General features: G+C 37.5%; 1 long non-coding RNA gene across 1 annotated transcript; it reads left to right on the forward strand.

Moving 5' to 3' along the window:
- The first annotated feature begins 2,277 nt into the window (after positions 1-2,277).
- On the forward strand, positions 2,278-3,281 carry LOC127881346 (uncharacterized). The gene is made up of 2 exons (XR_008050017.1): positions 2,278-2,979; positions 3,073-3,281. It is a non-coding gene; the product is annotated as an uncharacterized LOC127881346 (long non-coding RNA).
- The last annotated feature ends 2,612 nt before the right edge of the window (positions 3,282-5,893 follow it).

The following is a 5,893-nucleotide window of genomic DNA, read 5'->3' on the forward strand; positions in this document are numbered from 1 at the left end:
CTGATGTGTTATGTTTTTTACTTAATGTTTTAGTGGTATTTTCGTGTGCAACTCTCAGTGTTGCTTGCGTGCTTTTTTTGTTAACCTTTGTGGTTGTCGAACCATTGTTGGGGATATAAGCAAGCGTTGTGTTTTCCATTTCGCTGTTTGTGTGTGTGTCAATTTCGTTTGAAACTGTCGATGTAACGAAATCATTATCGCTACTGCGTTTTTCGATGTCTGCAACATGATTAGATGTATTGTCTGGTACCAAGAATCGCCATAGAGAATCAGTAGCTAGCATCCTACCTATATTCGGGGTCAAAATAAAAAAGAGTTTGCCTTTGATTTGGAAACAAAACCTGTCCCTGTGATTATCAATGGTCAAATAATTGTCTTTCACGCCCAAATTTTGATTTATGACTTTTCGTATGGCCTCGAGAATATCATATTGCGTTGTGTACATTCTCTCAGGAATATATACAATTTTGCGTAACTTGTCTAGCGCATCATCATAGGAAACGATCGAGAATGCACCATTGTATATACCCAGATCGCGCTCTGGCGATTTCTTGAAGCAGTTATCGTTACAGCTACATAGAGACACAAACAAGACAAATAGTATGAAGCGCAACATAGCTGGTTTTTATTTCATTCATCTAACAAAACACATGTAATAGCTATATAACAAAAAATTTGCACACAACAGACTACAACACAAAATCTGCAGGAATGTACAAAACGAGGCCGTTTGTCAGCAATTCCTTCGACACACAAAATGCGACAAAGTTCGGTGGGATGTGAATGTTGGGAATGCATGTTCTAACCGCTTGAGAGAGCATATCTTCGTGTTCTTCGTTTTGACACTGATTGATGAAGTAAACTTTACATGGGTCTTCTTCGGGCAACATATCGCTTACGGGCATCGGGTTTTCTTGTACCTCTTGTTCTGGGGTGAACGTTTCCACGATTTCTTCTTTCACGACTGCCAAATCGACCGGCATACTGATTATCTCGTTTTGCTCCGAACACGCCTTCTTATCAGAACAAGGCAAGTCATTCCATGTTTGTTCTTGTGTTTTGCAAAGCATCTTTTTGGGGAGACTGGACTGATCCTTTGAATGTTCAGCAAATTTGCGTTTACGATTAGGAATAGCATTGACTAGTCTACCTTTTCCCCCATCGATCAGCTCCGTTTCAATGTGAAGACTGTTGATGTGCTTGCGGTACAAAGGATGCATCACAAACAAAACCTCTAACGCCTGACACAAATTTGTATTTGGATATCCATATTTTGGTTGCAGTGAGTATACGTTAGCATTCATCTCTCTCATTTCGATGCCAGTTTGCAACGCTTCGTATATTTCACCACAGCTTCTCACAATTTTCAGACCTATTGTGAGCTCTTTCTGTGTACTGACAAGCTGAAAGTTTTTACTCGGTAGCACTCCTTTTTTCACCAATATTTCCACGATATCGTTTTCCGTACAATCGAGTAATGTCATGACTGCTCGAAAGTAGGTGTTCAGCTTCAATCGTATCTGAGTCCTTTCCAAAGAAAGACAAGTCGATTTCACAGAATAAACTTTGCTGAACTCCTCGATTCCATGCAACTCCAACACTGGTATTATGCATATCGGCAGTCTGTAGTTTAACGTGGGATTCGACTGCATGTATCTACCCTTCTTTATGCGCTCGTTAAGAGTTGCGAAATGTTCTGGTACTAATGTTTTCAATATTTTGAAGTAGCACATATCAATCTTTTCATCGGCAACAGAAAACATCAAGTCAACATATCGTTCAAACGCAGCTAGTGTCGGTTCATCGAGAAACACATGGTCCAGCGTTGGCTTGTAGTTCAAGTAGTCATACGGACTGTTAGTTATCGACGTAAAACGCAGTCCCTCGACATCTGTGAAAGGACATGTAACGCTAAACATGTACTTCTTTTGGTGACCATTCGCATTGAAATTTCTTTTCTCGCGAATGAATTTTTCGCACAATGTTTGGACGAACATGTTGTCGCTTCGGTTGTCAGATTGTAAATGAGACGCATTGAATAAGTTGCATGGCTTTATATACAACCCGTCATGTTACAAAGTTAGTGGTATAAGCTTGAAAAAGTAGGTTTTGAAAACAGATATGGCTCGTTGCATCGAACGGAAAGGCGAAAGCAAATTAAATGCACTCATCAAATCAAACCAACCCGAGTTGTTAGCAACACACATAAATCAAAACTTTGATTTTGATTCATCGTGTTACATTGTTATCAACGAAAAACATGTTTTGCCTGTTGATTTCACACAAACAGACCTAGAACAAGTTGTCATTCATATATCTAAACCTGAATACATACAGTTTGTGAAGCTCAGGTTTAGTGATTCACACAGCAATGGGTTTGATTTTCTGCTTTGCGAACAAACCGATTACGAAGATAACTACGGCAATGAGGTTCATCAGTGTCACCTTTATTTTTCAAGAACATGTACCAAAGATATGGCAGCTACGAGCTATTACTTGACACAAGCCTTAAGTATGATTGGAGTACTAACATTTTCAAAGAATACGCATGACAAACTGGCTTCGTGTCTAATCAAACGTTATGGTCAAACACTCGTACCCAAATGCACTACTGATTTTTGGAACAAACAACTTGACTCATTTCGCATGAGAAGCATTCTTGAGGTCTCGCAGCAAGATGACTCAGCGACACTTCGTGATGAAATTGAGCGTTTGGTGCAAACAAAGTACAACTTTGTTTCTTGTCAATACAATACTGCAAACAAAATTCTCAATATTCTGTACACGAACACAAGTGACAACAACTTTGGGTTAGTGGTTCTCAAACAGTCGCTGAATATAAAATGCGCTACATGACTATTGATTCAAATCATTTTTGATTTAAACACCAAAGCGACAACATGTCTGTACCAGCAAATAAATTTCAAGTTCCACAGACTGAGAATTGGGACTTAGAAATAAGCCAGTCCGAGATGAAAAGTAAGTTGTGTTGATAAGATATTGTGTTTTCATAGCAGTTTTTATTGTAAGCATTGTTCATTTAGTTGTTAACTTTTGCTTTTTCTGTTTCAGAAAATACCAGCATCGGGGTGGTAACTCCAAAAACGAAAACCGAAGACTGGGAAGCTGAAATTGCGGTGGCGAAACGTCCTCCATTCTTTCTCAGCGTGGGCAAAATAACACAGCGACGTATAAACCGAATGCACCGATGCTGGACCTGTCACTGCGTGCCTGTCAATTGTCGATGTGCAAAATATTGAATAAACTTGTTGAAACGTTAACATGTGTTTGTTTGTTTGGTAGAAAATGTTATATAGGTAGTAACTTGAAAATTGATTCTATACACCTAAACAATGCTAGCCGTTGAACTCAAAGATTTGGGATTTTTTCGACATATGTTGCGTTTGAATATTGAAAAGTGGAACAAAGCTGTCGAAATGTACATCATGGATCTCTATCCAGATGTGAAGTTTACATTTTCGACGCGAGATCAATGTTGGAAAGCGACAGATACGGAAATTGTGTACTATGTCGATATTGAGGTTATTCTGATCAATCCGAAATATGATTTGTGCTGGACACACCAAGATCCCACAAAACGACTTCAAACCATTAATGGGATTTTGTTGAGCTCAAAAGCCAAGAGAACAAAACTCGTAACGTTTGACCAAGAGTATTTTTGAGACAAAAAATGTATAAAGATGTTGAAATAACCAATTGCATGTGTAATATAATATCATATCATATCATGGATGATACCGACGCTTTTTGCACGAATGAAACAAGTATGTTCATGAACAACTATATCGACAGACTGAAAACGTTTGAGCATTGGTCTCCCCAAATACAACCAAACAAATACCAGCTTGCTTCTTGCGGGTTGTACTACTTGGGACAACACGACCGTTGCAAATGTTTTCGTTGTGGCATTGTGTTGTATCATTGGAAATCTACAGACGATGTTTTCTTGGAACACCATAAACATTCACCACATTGCCAGTTTTTGCGAATGGTGGGTCCAGGAACAAGACTATTGATAGACACATGAGTATGTTTTGTATGATCGTGTTGTAAATAAATATCATGAACCGTTTAATTTGTTTTGTTCTTGTTCTTGTAGTAACATATACTTATTCATGCAACTACCAAACGCAAAGTTGAAAAACAAGTACTATTGTGTGCACGAATGTTTGATTTCGCTATTGCGTTAGTTATTGATATAACCCAGTGTCGTATGTTTTCTCAAACTATATTATCCAACTCTAATCAAAGCAAATACAAACAACTATGTATATGTAGTTTCAAACGATTTTATTCTGCAACAATCAATATTTCAAACATTCAATCTTTCGCAACAACAACGTACAACAGTTTACATAGTCCACTAGATCAGCCCACATAGTCCACTCGATCAGTCCATCACAGATGCAAAAGCCTCGCTTCTCTGTTTTGGCCGTAACCCTGAATTTCGCCACACCATTCGCAGCGATCGTCGATCCGCGTACATGACACACAGCTGAGGGCCTCGCATCTACGGCAAAAGTTCACCATCGAAAAAAAGTTTTTGCACGTATGACACACAATCACTAACGTAGTGTCGTAAACAGTTGGCAGCATTTCGCCCATGCTCTTAATCCATTTGTTACAAGCTGCTTTGTTGTTTCCAGCTAACGACTCATTCTCACGATGCTTATTCTGCCTCTCTAACCATGCCTGGAAACCTCCACTTTTCTCCACACCTGACATCCATTGCTCGCAAGCTTTTCTGTCACTCATTATGCGTGTTGTTCGTTCGGTTTCAAAAATCGAAATGATTCAAACACAAGCAATTCGCCCTTTTATAGTATGCCGTTATTCAACTCAACAGCATAAAACTCGAAATGCATGTCCCTTCCCCAGAACATGAAATTTCACAAAGTCGACAAAAGCCCCAATTGTATGTAAACAAAGTGTTTTATGTTTTCATCGACGAGTATTTTTATCAACAAGCCGAATTTTGCGGAATATGCGGTGTCATTAGTTCTAGAAAAGATAGTTTTAATTCATGCTTGACAAAAAGTTTGTAGTTTACTTTGCTTTTTGGAAAAATACAACGTTCAAAGATATGAGTTTCATCCGAACCTTCCGAAAAATGGGTGTTGTTCTATGTACAGTATCGATACATGTATGTGAGGCATTTTCAGGCTTTCTTTCTTGGATTGAGAGTTCAAGAAACGATGAATTTTGTCAAAACATGGTTACGATTACAAGAAAGTACCACCAAAATATATTTTTTGTTTCATGATAGACAAAACCGTGTATTGTTGAAATGTCAACACATCTCAAATGTAAACAAAGAAAAATGAAGTACATGATAAATCATATTGTGTAGATTTTTGTACCAAAGTTAAATGCTCTTAACAAAATGTGTTCTTTTATTCAAATGATTGTGATCACTGCTGTTTTATGTAAAATAAGTCAGTTTAGAACTTGATTTGTGTTGTTTTGTTTTCTTAGCTGCATCAGACTTTTTTGACTTGAATGTTATTTGTACACATCAAAATCTGCCATACAAAGTTGATTTCTAGAATGAATGAACAATCAGTATTTATTTGTAACTGTGTGTTGTTAACACTGTGATTGAATAATGTCACATTTGTCATAAGTTGAACAATTTCTCACCAGAACTTACATTTCAATATGATATTTTATGTGAAAGTAAACATGTGCACTAATTTGTCAGAATATTTGTCATTAAACTTCAAGGGTCAGTTTTTTTCATTTTTGAATCATATCAAACATATTCAACAATTTTTGAATCTATACCGCAAGTACCATTTCTGTCAAAAACTGCAAATAGAATCTGTTAACACACAAAACTACAAATTCTGCTTCTTTTACCAACATGTGAATG

The sequence above is a fragment of the Dreissena polymorpha genome, chromosome 5 (genome assembly GCF_020536995.1).
Source record: "Dreissena polymorpha isolate Duluth1 chromosome 5, UMN_Dpol_1.0, whole genome shotgun sequence".
Lineage (NCBI taxonomy): Eukaryota > Metazoa > Mollusca > Bivalvia > Myida > Dreissenidae > Dreissena > Dreissena polymorpha.